Genomic DNA, 16174 nt, shown 5'->3' with positions numbered 1-16174 from the left:
GTCGTTGATCTCCGCCACCCCCGATCCAATGGTTCTCCACCACATCCGACGAAAATCCACACGATCTAATCCCCTCCATCCGATCATCTAAGCCGCGATCGGACGGAATTCGCTCTCCCCATGCCCGTGAAGTGACAGCACGTTAACGTGCGAAGGAAAGTGGTTTCGTTCCTCCCCCGCCACCACGCATCACCCTCTTAATGGTATCATGCGCCCTTGTACCTTTACCGCCCATCGTCCAAAAGCACTGTGATCAACACCACCTGCCACCGAAACTGCTTTTCCTGCCCATTAAATCCTGCACATCTCCTCCGCCCGATGACCGTTGGATCTGCCCACCCGAGATCCAATGGCTCACAATCATTGTGCTCCCGCTTCCTCCTGATACCCTCAGCCAAACAATCCCTGTCGTCCATTTTCTAGATCCTACAGCTGGTCTTCCTCTGTCATCCAACCCGTCCGTTCACCATGCGGTACACAACCCTTGATCGCTCTGTGCACCCGAAGGATGAAGATAACCAGTTTTTGGTACTATTTGCAGTAGTTCCTCAACAACCACATTCAAGAGACAGTAGGGCTGAGAAGGAAAAGGACAGAGCTCGATCAGGTAAATGCATTTAACAGTTATGGGACTCCATCCCATACGACACTCCAGTCACCTCAGAGGATAGCAGAGCACCTGAGAAGATCGGATTTGTCCACCAAAATAGGAAAATTGCACCAGAGACTCTATCAGATAGTTAAAGTGGTTGGTGGTCAATTATGACCTCCCCATACTTAGAATGGTTTGTAATGAAACTCTATATATACCCAAAAACCAGATGTAATCAAGGTTGATGGTTGTTGTTTTGATGTAAAGTTCAACTTCTTGAGACTATAACTGCTTTGATACTTGCAACGTCTCATCTTCATTTTCAGCCAATACAAGCTTCTTTTGTTGTTAATTGCTCACTTTCCATTTCTATTTCATTCCAGGTTGTGCCTGATATGTTGTTTTCTTGAACTCCTTATGTTTGGCATTGGAGGAGTTGTCATCCTACCTCTATGTTAAAACCTTGTATGTATCAGTGAATGTGTTATTCAAGTTTCTTCTCACCTAATGCCAGAGAGTTGTCATCCTGTCTGTACATTAGGGAATTATATTTGCAGACCTATTTACTGGTTGCAGCCAGCCATCACAGGGTCCTGTGCATCTGCTGGTGTGGTCAACATTCTCCATATTCACCCAATCCTTAAACTATGAGTAATTAGTGGTCTAAAGCCTTGTAGTCTGGGGGTATTCACGCATGTCTGGAGTGAAGCAAAGTAGAAGTGGTTATCTAGCTTGAAAAAGCATCATTCCTTCCACTCATCCATTTCCAGCATTAAGTTGAGATTGTAATGTTCCCGAGCATCTCCGATCTACAACTTAGGAGACTTTCTTAGGGTGATAACATTAATTGGCGCCATTGTCGAGGAGAGGAGATTGAAGCTCAACTTCCCTAGGAAAACGACACAGTTCCAGATTTTGATGATAGACAAAGTCTCGACACATTTCTGGTTGTAATCATCTATCTGGTGACTCTACTAGAGAACCAACCTAGTGGCGGCTCCACATTACATTTCTGGCTCATTTTGTGAGACACACTTGGAGAAATCCTCAGAAATCACCAGCTCACCCAGTGCCTGACCCTGAGAAGATTACTAAGCAAAGGAAAACATCACAGAAAGAAGCATCAGGATCAGGTAAGCCTAAAAAATCTTGTGAATCTTTGCATGAAAGGCTGGTAGTTGAACATGTACAGTTTGAAGATATAGAGCCTCGAATTGTTAGTGAGGAAATACCTGCAGAGATTTATAAAGCTCCTTGCTCATTTAGTTCCCCTTTGAATCTTAGTCCAAAGAAAGCATCCCATACAGTCCATCACATTCCTTTGTCTCTGTCATATACTTCGTTGTTCCCTACCACTCAACCTACCAGTATCCTTCTACATATCCCAGTCATGGCAGGCCAGCAAGCAACCACGAAGATGGAAAGAATTATAGCTGCTAGGTATGGGCCCTTGGTATTTCCTGTTCCCTGAATGCCATGCCTACAGGGGAGTATTAGAAATACATGCCTAAATTCACTGGTAAAGAAGGAGTAACAGCTGAAGAACACCTTGAGTCTTTTTATAGTTATGCTGATAACCTAGATATCAGTGAGGATGATGTGTGGATAAGATTTTTTGTCCAGAGCCTTGATGGAGAGGCTAGAAAGTGGTTCAGAGAACTGGCACCTAGGTCTATAGCAGATATTGAAGCATTAGATGATGTATTTTTGAAGCACTGGGGAGATAAGAAAGACCTGTTATACTATCATACTGAGTTTGGTAACCTAAAGAGGGAGAATGGGGAATCATTGCCTGATTTTAATAAAAGGTTCAATCGTATGTATAATAAGATACCAACTGAAGCCTACCCCTACCTCTACCAAACTCACTTATGCCAATGATTTTGACTCTAATTTCTGCCTACTATTGAGAGAAAGAAGATGTGCCACTCTAGCTGATATGCAAGATGCAGCCCTAGAAGTAGAATCTAATATTATGGCTGCAGAAAAGCTCAAAAGTCATGTTGACCGAAGGAGGCAGAGAAGTGAGGCTTCTTCTTCCTTTGCTTCCTCTTCAGAACCCAAGCTAGACAAGATGACTAGAATGATAGAGTCATTGGCTGTTGAGATATCTAAGCTGAAGGTTGAGAAGAACTCTGGAAAGGCAAGGCTTACAAACACATTCGCTCCAAGAAATCCAAATCCATTCAGAAGAACAAATGATCAATTGCAGATCATTCAGAGGGGTAAAGAAGCTAACGAAGATCAAAAGGTTAAGGCTCCTTTTCAAAACATAGTCATGGAGGAGGAGCAGTTTGAAGAAGAGGATGAAATTCATTGCATGGAAGATAAAGGCAGTGCTGCCTTTTTGACATTGGTTGCCTATGAAGAATCATTGCTGCAGGACCAAACTAGTCAAAGGTGGGACAGAGAGGTTGTTCTACAAACTGATGAGCAGCAAAGATACAATCTCAGGTCAAAAGCAAACAATGCCAAGGAGAATCCTGCCCAAAGAGCTGTTATCCCCACAGAGCAACAGAACACCAGACAGAAGAGACCAGCAGCTGATCCAGTCATCCTCAAAGCGCTAGCTCAGGAGGTAAGAGGCCCTAACAAGCCCCCTTCCCCTTTCAGCTTTGATTCAAAAGTCCAGAAGTTAAAAATATTTGTGCCTCTGACAGAACTTGTAAAGAGTGAAGTTTTTAGAAAGCCTATCCTTAATGCTCTTGAGATGAAAGCCATACAAGACCCCATTGACTATGTCAATTGGAAGGATGATAAGCCTACAGTTATGCTTAGCCTAATGATTGAACCTGCTGATGATAATTCCCCATAATTCTATGTCTCACTAACCATTCATGACAAAATCCTCCACAATTGCCTGCTAGCCATAGGGGCTAGCCACAATTTGATGCCGAAAGCTGTCATGGAAGAGTTAGGCCTTGATATCACCAGACCATATCATGATCTATTCTCCTTTGATTCCAAAAAGGTGAAATGTCTAGGATTGATCAAAGATTTAGCTATTACCCTAACTCAGTTACCCATGAAGAGTATGATGATGGACATTGTGGTAGCAGATGTCCCTCCCAAGTTTGGCATGTTGTTGTCCAGAGGGTGGATTAAGAGACTAGGTGGGACATTACATAATGATTTATCTTATGCCACTGTCCCATTTTTTGGAGGAGAAAGCAGGAGATTGTACAAAGAAGCACAGCTGGAATACATCATCATTGATGAGAAGAATCCTTCCAATCATCCCATTTATGTTGTGGACACCGAGTTTGGAGTATGTATCCTTCAAATAGAAGAATCCCATAAGGCCTTCGTGCAGCTCAAGAAACCAATAGTCCAGGTCGAGGGAGAGCAAGGGAGTCAGGTGTGGGAGATGTTCTTTGATGGAGCATGTTCTAGGGAGACTGCAGGAGCAGGGGTGGTGTCGATATCTCCAAAACAAGAAAGCACACATCTGTCTTTTAAGTTGGCTTTCCAAGTCACCAACAATATAGCAGAGTATGAGGCTCTGATATTGGGCCTTAATGCAACTAAAGATAGAGGAATCAAAAGCATAAAGGTGTTTGGAGATGCTGATCTTATCATTCAGCAAGTGAACAGAACATTTCAAGCAAAGCACCCAAAGCTGAAAGCATACAAAGATGAGGTATGGAGACTCAAAGATGATTTTGATCATTTTTGTATCTCATACATCCCTAGAGTGAAAAATCAGCTTGTTGATTCCCTTACTGTGTCTGTTAGCATGTTTATCCCTCCCATGCCTCCCAGACTATTTTATGAAGTCCAAATGAAATATAGACCATCCTTGCCTGATAATGTCCAGCATTGGAAAGTTTTTGAAGATGATAATGAAGTGAATAGATTCTTGCAAGTCATTGACGAATTTTCTGAAATGAAAATTCACCAAGAAATGAAGCCTTGGAAGAAAGCCCCCAATCCTAGCTTAGAAAGAAAATTGGCAAAGATAGCATAGTCCAACTTCCCAACAATCATATACCTAAAAGTTTAGTTCCTTTAGAAAAGTTGTTTGACCATAATGATTTGCCCTATAAGGCTGCCCAAAAAGAAGACCAATATGCAATCCATAGGCATAACATAGGGAGTCCATATCAGCCAAGATACATAAATCTGTCCACTCATCTGTTTGTTGCCCAATGCTCTAAATATTGCAATTTAATGAAGCAGTTTGCTGATGTCTTTGCCTGGGAATATAGTGACCTGAAAACATATGACAAAAAGATTATCCAGCATAAAATTCCTTTAGAGAAAGACACCATGCCTTTCAAGCAAAAGCTGAGACCAATAAACCATTTGCTCCTTCCTCTGATTGAAAAAGAAATCAAGAAGTTATTGGCTGCCAAAATCATAGTCCCTATCAGATATTCAAAGTGGGTAGCCAACCTAGTAGTGGTGAGGAAGAAAAGTGGAGAAATCAGACTCTGTGTTGATTTCATAAACTTAAACAAATTCTCTAAGAAAGACAATTATCCTCTACCCAAGATGGAGCATTTGCTGCAAAAGGTCTTAGGAGCCCAGGTGATGTCTTTCCTGGATGGATTTTCAGGATATAACCATGTTGTTGTACACCCAGATGATCAAGAGAAGACTGCATTCACCACTCCTTGGGGCACTTTTATGTATTCCAAGATGCCTTTTGGGTTGATGAATGCTGGAGCCACCTTTCAGAGAGTTATGGATATAGCATTTGTGGGAGAGAAGGATAAGTTTGTCCTCATCTACCTAGATGATATAACAGTGTACTCTAGAATCCATCATGACCATTTGCAGCATTTGAAAAAGGTGTTCCTAAAGTGTAGAAGGTTTGGGATTTCAGTCAATCCTAAAAAGTCACAATTTGCTTTGGAAGAAGGCAAGTTGTTAGGACATGTTGTTTCTATTGCAGGTGTCAAAATTGACCCAGAAAGAGTAAGAGCAATACAGACTTTGTCTGTCCCGAGATCAAAGAAGGATATCCAGTCCTTTATGGGCAAAATAAATTTTGTGAGGCGTTTTATCCCAAACTTTGCAGAACTGGTAAAACACATCACCTCCATGTTAAAAAAGGGGTCAGAGGTCAAATGGACTGATTCAGCAAGAAGATCCTTTGAGTCCATTAAGAGAGCTATTATGGAAGCTCCCACCTTAAGCAGTCCGAATTACAGCAAGGAGTTCCATATATTTTCTTTTGCCTCTAATGACACCCTTGCAACAATTTTATTGCAAGCAGATGAAGAAGGTTCAGAGCATCCAGTGGCATTTTTCATCAAAACCTTGAGAGATGCTGAGCTGAGGTATGATATCATTGAGAAACAGGCATATGCTCTTATCAAGTCTTTGAAAGCTTTCAGAATTTACATTCTACACTCCAAGATAATTGCAAATATACCCTCTACTTCAATAAAAGATGTCCTAATGCAGCTTGATGCTGATGGAAGAAGGGCTAAATGGATTGCAAAGCTGATTGAATTTAACATAGAATTGAAGCCCACCAAGCTTGTCATAGGTCAAGGTCTTGCTAGATTAATGGCTGAAGAAAATTGCAGAACGCTAGACATAAATCTCATAAGCACAGATGCAAAAAATGGTCAAACAGAAGAAGAAACAGCTGAACAAGGAAACAATCAGTCATTGGCAGAAAATCTGGCTTCTTGTGAATGGTACTCTGCAATAGCCCAATTTTTGTTGAAGCTAGAAATCCCTCTAGGCATTAGTTCAAGCCAAGCCATAAATATTAAGATCAGAGTAGCTAAGTACTGAATTCATGAAAACCTGCTCTACTAGAGGGACCCATCTGGAGTGCTTTTGAGGTTTCTAGACAAAGAACAATCCATTGAAGTGATGCAGCAGTTTCATTCCAGCATGTGTGGAGGGCATCATTATTGGAAAACTACAGCCCATAAGATCCTCAGAGCTGGGTACTATTGGCCCACCTTATTTTCTAATGTCTTTTCATTTGTTAAATCATGTGACAGGTGCCAAAGATTTGAAGGGAAGCAGCAGTTGAAGTCCCTACCCTTAAAGCCCATACACGCTAGTGGCCCTTTTCAGCAGTGGGGCTTGGATTTCATTGGAGAAATCAATCCACATTCTAGTGGCCAGCACAGATGGATCTTAGTAGCCATAGATTACTTCACTAAATGGATTGAAGAAATCCCTACCAGAAAGGCTGATCATCATGTGGTCATGAAGTTTTTAACAGAGAACATCTTTACTAGATTTGGTTGTCCACATAAATTAGTTACAGACAATGCAGCAGCTTTCAGAGAAAAAGAGTTGGTGGATATATGTAACTCAATGGGCATTAAGCTGGTTCATTCCACCTCATATTACCCTCAAGGCAATGATCTAGCAGAATCTTCCAACAAGAGTCTAATAAGGATAATTAAAAAGTTGTTGGAAGACAACAAAAAGAACTGGATTTCTAAGCTCAGATATGCATTGTGGGCTGACAGAGTGACCACCAAGAAAACCACAAGGAATTCTCCATTCAAACTGGTATATGGCACTGAGGCTGTATTCCCAGTTCAGTTAGCTATCCCCGTGGCAAAGTTCCTACAAGAAGAGCAGAATGAGGAAGAAGACATGGCAAAGAGGATCACTGATTTAGCAGAGGTACACCAAATCAGAGAGCAGCTGGTTGAAAAGTCTGCAACACATCAGAAGAAGATCAAGGAAGCTTTTGGCAAGAGGACAAAATCACATAACTTTCAGGTCGAATACTTGGTTCTTAAGTGGGATGCACTGAAAGAAAAGAAAGGCAACCATGGGAAGTTTGATGCTTTCTGGATAGGGCCTTTTATCATTTCTCAAATCCAAGGGAACAATACCTTCATACTGCAAAGTATGGAAGGGGGGACAGTTTTTGATGGCCCAGTTAATGGGAAAATTTATGTTATTTAAGGTATTTTGGCCTTAAAATTGTAATTATATTGTTTTAGTATAGGCTCAGTTAGACTCCATGCCCAATGGAACACTAGGAAATTTTGCTAATTTGTTTTCACAGGAAAGGCAATGATCTGCAGTTCTTGAGACCTCACAGGGAGGATCTCATCCCCAGAAGGAGCCAGTGTTAGCTCTGCTATATTCTCTAAAGCTGGAGGCCAACTTGGTCCTTGGTCGTGCTCAAAGAAAGGCTTATGGTGGTTGCCCTCACCTTCTCCCCTACCTCTCTTGCCCTCCTTTTGTCTCTATTTCCCATGCCTTTTCGTTGAAAATCATATTAAAGCCCTTTTCAAGCCCGGGCGTTAACACACAAAACCTTATAAAATTATGACCCGCCGGACTCCGCGCCTCCATAAACCCACCGTCGTAACCTTGGTCGTTGATCTCCACCACCCCCGATCCAATGGTTCTCTACCACATCTGATGAAAATCCACGCAATCTAATCCCCGCCGTCCAATCATCTCCACCGCGATCGGACGGCGTTCACTCTCCCCGTGCCCGTGAAGTGACAGCACGTTAACATGTAATGGAAAGTGGTTTCATTCCTCCCTCGCCGCCACGCATCACCTTCTAAATGGTATCGCGCAACCTTGTACATTTACCGCCCATCATTCGAAAGCGGTGCAATCAACACCGCCTGCTGCCGAAACTGTTTTTCCCACCCATTAAATCCCATGCGTCTTCTCCACCCGATGACCATTGGATCTGCCAACCCCAGATCCAATGGCTCACAATCATCGTGCTCCCGCTTCCTCCCGATACCCTCAGCCAAACAATCCCTGTCGTCCATTTTCTAGATCCTACGGCTGGTCTTCCTCCGTCATCCAACCCGTCCGTTCACCATGCAGTACACGACCCTTGATCACTCCGTGCGCCCAAAGGACGAAGATAACCAGCTTTCGATACTATTTGCAGTAGTTCCTCAACAACCGCATTCAAGAGACATTAGGGCAGAGAAGGAAAAGGACAGAGCTTGATCAGGTAAATGCATTTAACAGTTATGGGACTCCATCCCATACGACACTCCAGTCACCTGAGAGGACAGCAGAGCACCTGAGAAGATCAGATTTGTCCACAAAAACAGGAAAATTGCACCAGAGACTCTATCAAACAGTTAAAGCGGTTGGTGGTCAATTATGAGCTCCCCATACTTAGAATGGTTTGTAATGAAACTCTATATATACCCAAAAACTAGATGTAATCAAGGTTGACGGTTGTTGTTTTGATGTAAAGTTCAACTTCTGGATACTGTAACTACTTTGATACTTGCAGTGTCTCGTCTTCATTTTCAACTAATACAAGCTTCTTTTGTTGTTAATTTCTCACTTTCCATTTCTATTTCGTTCCAGGCTGTGCTTGATATGTTGTTTTCTTGAACTCTTGATGTTTGGCGTTGGAGGAGCTGTCATCCTACCTCTATGTTAAAATCTTGTATGTATCATTGAATGTGTTATTCAGGTTTCTTCTCACCTAATGCCAGAGAGCTCTCATCCTGTCTGTACATTAGGGAATTAGATTTGTAGACCTCTTTATTGGTTGCAGCTGACCATCACAGGGCCCTGTGCATCTGCTGGTGTGGTCAGTATTCTCCATATTCACCCAATCCTTAAACTGTGAGTAATTAGTGGTCTAAAGCCTTGTAGTTTGGGGGTGTTCACACATGTCTGGAGTCAAGAAAAGTAGAAGTGGTTACTTGGCTTGAACAAGCATCATTCCTTCCACACATCCATTTCCAACATTAAGTTGAAATTGTAATGTTCCCAAGCATCTCCGATCTACAACCTAGGAGAGTTTCTTGGGGTGATAACAGGTCTCATACTTAGTTTAGAATCACTAAGAAACATTGATGCCTCAACACATCAATTTCGATTTCATCCGTTAGTTCATAGATACATTGATCATCCATTTACAAGTAAAAATATTATGATATTTATACATAGCTAATGTCATAAAACATATAAATAACCAGCATAATAGCAATAGAAATTCTCATGAAATCATAGCCATATAAACCACACATAAGCTAGTATAATACTCATAGATTTACAAGGAGAAATAACCTCATATTGATGATGCAGAATCAAAACTCGGGATGGGACTTTCGTGTTCCACCCAACCATAGAATGGTTGAGCCAAATCTCTCTTCAGTCATTCACCCTCGTGCCATATTCCAGTCATGAATGTGGGATCTCATAGAACACATCAATCAAAACTCATCCAGAGCTTCCAGAGGCCACCCACCTCAACCCATAAAACAATGATTCCACCTCACAGTCATACATCAAAAAACCATCATCAGATTGGTCTCCATCCAAGCCTTCCAGGGCTTCCAGAGTGTTTGTCCAACCAAGGCTTCCAGGAGTAGTAACTCAACCCGCAAATTTTTTTGGGCTTCCAGGGTGTTTATACAACCAGTGCTCACAAGACTAGTAACTCAACCCACCAATGGCTTCCAGAGCGTTTTTGCAACCAAGGATTCTAGGACTAGTAACTCAACCCAAGTTGTTATAGGGTTTCGAGAGATTTTTTCCAACCAGGGCTTCCAAGACTAATAACTCAACCCAAGCTAAGGAAACATGAGAACCAAGCAAAAAAAAAGGAAAACAACTCCACAATCACCATGGTTATCTAGGAAATGGAAAGGCTAGGAAATCCACTGTCTATCTCGTCCATCCTCCATGCCCATGATAGATCACAACCAACAAACCATATGCATATGTCATGCATGCCAAAACTACTGGGGAAAACATACATGAAACATCATACCTACAAGCAAATCTCATTGTAGTTTCTTGCACTTTCTTGCTCCTCCTTTTCCTTCTTTCTCCAAAAATCAAAGGATGCAACACTCTCCAAGAGTGCTCCAAGAAAACTATAAGTCTCCAAGAGTATGAGAGAGATAATAATGAGAGAGCTTATGAACTGAAAAAAAGGTTACCAATTGATCCTCAGAAGCCTTTTTATTAATGAGGCCTCTATTTTCTTCATTTTCCATTATTTTCCTTCGTTTTCCTCCACACATGCAACTTGTGACCTTTCACCTCCCTTTTCTCCTAATTTTCATTATTTTCGTAAATAAATGTGCCAAAATTCCATTTTGCCTTTCCAAAGCCTTAACCATTTCCTTTGCCAATTTCCTTAGCCATTAAACAATCACAGGTGATCCTCATCACTAGGATTTTTCCCAACATTCAGCTTGGAATAAGTGTCCCATCAACCGTGGTTATTATTTTGCCTTTATTAACTTTTATTACATGGAATTTTCACCAGTATTGTTACAAAATGAATATTTCCAAGTTTTAAATATTTAACCATATTATATTAATGCTTTAATTTTTGTATAACATATATTTCCATTTGTTTATGTGTGTGTGTGTGTGTGTGTGTATTTAGAAATATATATATCATTTATGCTTATATTATAAGAAGTTGAATATTTTTGTTCTTTCAAAAAAAATGTTGTATCCACGTATCTTACCATTCATGGGCCAAACATATTCAATTCTTGATTATATATCCATCTTATCCATACCTTTTCAAATTAATTTATTTTAGAGATGACTAAAACATTAATGAAAGCAATCCACTTGGTCTTTTCTTTCACAATGATGTGTCATCATCCGACATGTTAAGGGATTAGGGAGTTGAAAGTGGGGATGCTTATACAGTTGTTTTTTATTTCATGTGACAGGGATACCTCCACCATGTGAAGAGGAAATTTGAGAAAGGAACAAGATCCCATCATCTTTAGAGTGATTTTTTCATATTCTAGGACCACTTCTTCTATGATTTTAAATGTTCCAAGCCACATACATGCTCCTATTTAATAAAAATATCTTAATTCTTGCCATAAATTCCTCATCATATGGGCACCTTTTCACCCCTCTGTAATGCACCTTTATAAGTGGGTAAGTTTTGTACCTCTCTTTTGAATCCTTGGTGATGTAATGGTCATTTCCTAGGATTGGGAATGCCTTTGATAGGGATTTTTTTTCCATGCTCAACCATCACTAAAGGCTCAAGATCCTTTACAAATTCTTGTCAAAATATTATGTACTAATTGAACTTCCAAACAATCATCAAATATTGAGGCCCTTTCCAATTGAACCAAGGTTCCCTCCATTACTATTGTTTTCTTCATAATTTAGGGACTTCATTGAGCTCAAACTCCCAAGAATTTCTATGGGGGCTATTATTTCACTAGTCCACTCTTTAAAAACATGTTGATGGAGGCGTTGATAGTCATGGTCATCATATGATTAGCATGCCATGTAGCATTGAATTTGAATGGATATATTGGATTTTTCAAATCAAGGGCCCCAAATAGCCACACATTTCTCCAAATATTTAATTTAGATTTGATGTGCCCTATTTATCTGCAACATGTTCATCATCGTTGGGTATTTTAATTTGTGGGTTGGAAGGAATAAAAAATGACAAATAAGGTTTCCTACTAAAGTAAAAAACACAATAACAATGCAAGTGTGACTGATAGTAAGAGAGGAATCCATGTTCCCACAAACAAAGGCATCAACATGCTAGAGTCTCCATCTAGTTATTTCTAGGTTTATATTTATGAGTGGTATGAACTTAGTGGAAACAACTCAAGGTGAAGGGAGAAGATGAGAATTATGATTTTGAAGAAAAAGTTAAGGTTGAAGCCTACCCTTATTTTTCTCAACAATAACATACTAAGGTTTGAGGTTTGATTCTCTTCCTAACAATGTGCACTTAGCTATTATTTCCTTTGAATAATTGCTTTGTTAATAAATAGGCCACCAAATATTCAATTTCCATGTAGTATCAATTGTTTACCTAATACTTGCAATGAAACGGAGTAGGAGTGAGACTGCATGTCGACCTTCTTGCCTCATATTCTCTACCCTCCAATGGAAAAAAACATGGTATTTTACCTTAAGACAAATTGGAGGGTGATAAATATGAATTTGACATTATTCATTATATCTCTATAAGTGTGAGCCTTGGATTCACTTTTCTCTAAATTATTCTCTCTTTATTCATGTTGTTATTTTCTTTCATTCTTGAAATAATGTCACACAAATATAGAATCATGTACAAAATGTGCCTCTTGACATACATTGAAATTCTCCACCATTGGAAAATATTTTTACTAAGCCCTCACAAATATTTTTGGATGTATATAGACTTGTGTGAGTATTATTAAAATATAGTTTTTTGAATAACTCACTTTGCAATAGATCAATTATCTCTTTAAGGTTAACATATGTTGCAGTGTGAGTTATTAAAAGACATCATCATTGGAAAATGTTGAAGTATGGACAATCAATATGGTTAGATTAGTGGGAATCATCATCGCCAGCAAGCAAGTGATGTCTAATAAATGATATAACTTCTAGACTATCCTAATAAATTATATAACTTCATATTCAATGAATATTTAATATAAGATTTAGTTAAAATATACTTTTGTAACATCTGATCATGTTTGTTTATGGGATTATATGATGCTCTCTAAACTCATCTATGGATGTTATATTATTACTGTTTGTTATTTTTTAGTTTATGTTTGCACTCCATAACCTTTCTTCTCATGTTATATTCATACCTATATAATCCAAATAGAAGATACCATAAACCATTTAATTTTTTATTTCCTAAATATTCTGAACTGAATTCTATGGATATATTGATTATAATGAGAAATCATGAGGATGTTTTTTGCTTTAATAATCATCTCAAGTTGAAGGTTTTTTCTCATTCTTCTATGGGTGAATTTGTAATAACTTTAGAAGGATCTCCAATATTGAGAAGTTTTCATTCATTATCAATGAGTCATTACTATTGTAAATTGTTGGAGTGATGACTTTCTCATGCACTTTGGACTATGAAGCTCATTTGAATTAGTAATTTCCAACCTCTAATTGAATTGTAATGGTGACCCATGAAAACATCATTATATATAGTGACCCTCTATTTCCTCTTATCCCAATAGTCCTTAAAAGACTATTTTTACATCAATGTATCATTCCTGGAAGATCCATGAGAAACACTAATTGGGGTTGGGCTAATAGTGAAATGACATCTTATAACCTCCCACATTACATCCTTCCATTGTATGTGCATTCACATTAACTCCCACTACAAGGCCTTTTGAAGTAATCATTTCATAAAAAAGGATGCATCCCCCAATCATTAAACAATATAACCATTATGATTCACTTCAATATTTCCTTTCACGAGCTTTAGGGTATGCTAGTGTGTGTGTGTGTGTGTGTGTGTGTGTGAACAAAATTTAAAAATTAAAATATTTTTAATATAAATATTTTTATTTTACATATTCAACTTTTATATGTATATATATATATATATATGTATATGTATGTATGTATGTATGTATATATATATATATATATATATATATATATATATATATATATATATATATATATATATATATATATATATATATATATATATATATATAATTTAAGTGTGTATAATAAATAAGAAAATTAACAGACATATATATTCAAAAATAATAAATAAATATTAAAATATTTTTATTTTTTATATTTTTTTCTTTTATATATTCAACTTTTATATTTTATTGAAATATTATTACTTCTAATTGGAATCCAATTTCCATTGCAGTGGAGCTAGGGTTTCCTTTTGTACTAATAGTTGATTCTCTACCATTTTTAGTCCTCGTTTCTCTTATGGATGTGATTAGGTGTGTGTTTTTCAAACTCCACTAACTTTTATTATATGTTCCCACGTGGTGAGGGGTGAAACTCCCTCCTTTAAGAAGGTGGTTATCAAAGAAAACCAAACTCCGACTAGTGAGTTTAGTGTATAACAATGAAGGAAATCAAGGGGAGAATGTAGTTTTGGGAGCTTACTAGCAATCCAAAAACAAGAATAGTTGCATGTTAAAGGTTGTAACTAACCCTAAACTATAGATTTTCTCTGACACAATTGAGGCATGCTTTCAATTTATGAAATTACCATGCCCTTATCTACAAATTTGCGGGGTTTTGGCAAGTGGATAACGACTTGATGAAATGGATTTAAACTAGATGCAGAACAAAAGGGAAAATTGATCTAAAACTAGGCAACCAAGTGATTTTTCGTAACTTGGAGGATCACAATAGGGTGTTCTATAATGTACCCTACTTTTTTGGTAATACAAATTTATACATGCGCTTATGGGAGGAACAATTTCTAGTTACCTAATCTAAGTCTGATCGTTCTCTCCACCAAAAAAAAATGGGAGCCTACAATTCTTGAAAGCATTAGTAACACCATTGGATCCTTTGTTAAGATTTATAAGGGCACCAAGTAGACTAGATATTCCTTATGCACTTAAATATGCATATATATGAACATATCTTAGCCTCTTCTAGCATCAATTGAACTCTCTTATCATGATGAGGTGTGGCTTCAATCTTTAGATTATGAGCATGTGACATTTTGTTGTCAGCGCTGCCGTGAGTATGGTCATATATTTACATATTTACCAGTCATCAAAGTAGAGCAGAAGCCATCAAATCAACAAGCTGGCCCAAATGGATTTAAACTAGTGGCTACCAAACACCAAAACTCTAAGAGCACATAGACAAATTTGAAGGCAGATCCTCTTCCAGAAGGGAATAGATGAACTAGATTTATGTAGAAACAAAATGAAATAAAAAATTAAATAGAAACACAGAGATACAATTAAAACTAAACTTCAATTGAGTAATAACAAAGGTTGAAAACTATTTACATGTAGAATGGAAGGAAACTAGCTCGGGTGATGGTAACTTATCTCCGAGAAGAGATGTGACAACTACATGATTCCTGAACTATGTTACAATGAGGCTTGCAAGAATTTTTATTATTGAGAAATAAGTGAAAACCTTAAACATCCAAAACCATAACCCTAGGAGATGAAATGCCAACAGTTTGTGGGTCGTGTTGGGGTTAGTTCGTACACCAACTTCTCAGGGTTGTAACTTTGGCATACGATCTTTGTATGATGTGTACGATACCTTGTTAGAAATATATATATATATGAGGACTACAACTTTCGACTGCAAACACTTCTCATAATTTACTAGTTTTCTTGTTTTCCAAAAAAAAAAAATCATTTAGGGCCTCAAAACAGCTCTAGAAGTTTAGGACTCGAAAAAATGCCAAAATTAGTAAATTGTGCTACAATTAAGGAAACTGAGAGAAACAATGGTGGGGTCCAAGTGGAATAGGCGGGTGGCCACCAATATCCACCTAGATTAGTCCTCTCCCCTTAGGAAGCAATGGTCCCCATTGCGTTGAGTGCCTCCATGATATGGGGAAACTTTTGTTGAACTTGGTCCCTAGTGAGCCACTTACCTTGGTGCAAGAGTTGGCCATCTTTTACAATCCAATACAGTTGGATCTTCTGTTGGCGAGTGGTCTTAATCTATGTGCCCGTGATTCGATCAGTTGCAGCCTATTCCATGCAGCATGGGTTGAGCTCTTTTGGTGTTAGTTATTCGACAATGTCTAAGTTGTCTAGCAGTGGTGGAAAGTATGGCCGAATGCGGTCCACATTAAACACTTGGTGCAGAACAAGGAATGGAGGAACACTAAGATCAAAATAATTATCTCCCACAACCTTAGTGAAGGTGTAAGGCCCATATTGG

General features: G+C 38.6%; 1 pseudogene; it reads right to left on the bottom strand.

The window, feature by feature from the left end:
• Positions 1–8319, bottom strand: part of LOC149141509 (pentatricopeptide repeat-containing protein At2g15820, chloroplastic-like) — a 79569-nt pseudogene extending 71250 nt beyond the window's left edge.
• Positions 8320–16174: the final 7855 nt, after the last annotated feature.

This window comes from Pinus tabuliformis, chromosome X, assembly GCF_031772625.1.
Source record: "Pinus tabuliformis cultivar Carrire ecotype Pingquan chromosome X, CPIR1, whole genome shotgun sequence".
In the NCBI taxonomy this organism is placed as follows: Eukaryota; Viridiplantae; Streptophyta; class Pinopsida; order Pinales; family Pinaceae; genus Pinus; species Pinus tabuliformis.
Note: the sequence above shows the minus strand (reverse complement) of the source record. Positions and strands in the feature narration are given on the sequence as shown.